Below are 1,880 nucleotides of genomic sequence, written 5' to 3'. Positions count from 1 at the left end.
AGATGCTGTATGTTCCCCAGAGAATTTATTTATTTTTTTGTAATTTGTTTAAACTATCACTATATTATTACATTGCAAACAATAAAACATCAGACAGATAATTAGTGAAAAAAACTGAGCCTCGTCTTATACAGACATAACGTACTGATAGTTCTAACCAATATGTAAAAAGAAAGTTATAAAGTTACATACTGCAGCATTAATTTCATATTAATACATGTTCAAACAGTTTGTAGAAATCTGGCTAACACTTTATTTGACGGGGTGCACAAGACTGACATGACAGTCATGAACATAAGAGTCTATGAATGTTATGAAGTGTCATTTGGTAAATAATGACACTTTTAATGCAAAGTTGCTCCAAACGTTGCATTAAAAGTGCCAACTTTGCATTAAAGTGTCATTATTTACTAAATGACACTTCATAGCAGTCATAGACATTCGTAAAGACTCCTTCCTGTTCATGACAGATGCTGTCAGGTTTATGATAGATTTCTATCAACTTTATTGAACGTACATGCTGCCAAATGTAACTTTTGTGACAATTCTTTTGTACATATTTGTTAAAATTATTATTATGTCAAGTCCGTATAACACAGCTTAATTTTTTTATATCATCAGTCTCATGTTTTACTGTTTACTATAAAATATCATAGTGAGTTTAAACAAATATGTGAAAAACCTATTGCTTATCACATAAGGCAACTAAATAGTTGACCTTGTACATATTTCTGCAGTTAGTCATTAAAAAATAATAAAATTGTGCCCTGCAATGAGGAATACAACAACAGAAAGCACAAAAAGTGAACATTAGAACATTATTAAATAAAAAATTTTAAAATGCCCATTTACCCACTCATAGAGGCAGTTTTTAAGGAATAATGTCTTGTTGGACAGTTCACCTCCATCCAGTTCCATTGTTATCTTCTGTAACACCTCAAAAGTGTAGCGGAGGTCAGCAGGGTCAGCGAGGTTCAGCGGAGGTCAGCAGGGTAGGCGAGGTTCAGTCCATATATCAGTCCTTCAAGTATTACAGCAGCTGTTGGCACACTATCCAAATTGGACACCACTCTGATGCCTTCAAGGACGATCTTGATGTCTTCATGTGATGAAGTCTTTCAGATGAAAAACGCTGATGGTGGTGGTTCCAATAGCCTCTTCAGTGGTAGCTTCATCCACACCCTATGTGAAGTGATGACAAGTTAATCTCTCTTTCTCTAGACCTAGATGCATCTATTTATATAGATAGATAGACCTCTTTCTATAAGAGCTATCTCTAAAAGGTTGGACAGATCAACGTAAATTTTGATGAATATAGATATCTCAAGTATATCTAAATGTAGAGATAKACATAGATGGATGTATCTATCCATGTGGAAAGAGATATATACATATCTAGAGAAATCTAAATCTAGATAGAAATAATTATGTATGTACAGATCTAAATCTTTCTCTATATTTAGAGAGATTTATCTATCTCTAGTTGTGTAAATACACATATAGATACATACCACATACTCCTGGATTAGCTTGGCTGGATCTTCTCCCATATACATGCAGACTTCCTTAATGTCACTCCCATGCAGCATCAACATCTTCACACTGAAAAAAATTAATGGAATTAGAATCTTTTTTCAAGCCTTATGCTTGAAGTTTAACAATTTATTTTACACAACTGTTTTAAAGTGAAGACATACAAATAAAATTAAAGTAGAGGTTGGAGTGAAAACAAGCAGGTGTAAAAGTTCATTTAACAAGGTGAGAACATTTAACACAAGAAAAATGTAATTTTCTACATTAAAAAGGTTTATCCAAAAAGATTGATAGTTGTGTTGTGGCTATGTCACTTACATCCTCCATTTGTGCAACAATTTGTCCAA

At 33.1% G+C, this 1,880-nt stretch overlaps 1 long non-coding RNA gene across 1 annotated transcript; it reads right to left on the bottom strand.

The window, feature by feature from the left end:
* Nucleotides 1-608: 608 nt before the first annotated feature.
* On the bottom strand, nucleotides 609-1,880 carry LOC103463709 (uncharacterized). Its single transcript, XR_533539.2, has 3 exons — nucleotides 1,852-1,880; nucleotides 1,512-1,602; nucleotides 609-1,182 (listed from the first exon to the last, which is right to left on the bottom strand). It is a non-coding gene; the product is annotated as an uncharacterized LOC103463709 (long non-coding RNA).

Source organism: Poecilia reticulata, linkage group LG4 (genome assembly GCF_000633615.1).
Source record: "Poecilia reticulata strain Guanapo linkage group LG4, Guppy_female_1.0+MT, whole genome shotgun sequence".
Taxonomy (NCBI): Eukaryota; Metazoa; Chordata; class Actinopteri; order Cyprinodontiformes; family Poeciliidae; genus Poecilia; species Poecilia reticulata.
Note: the sequence above shows the minus strand (reverse complement) of the source record. Positions and strands in the feature narration are given on the sequence as shown.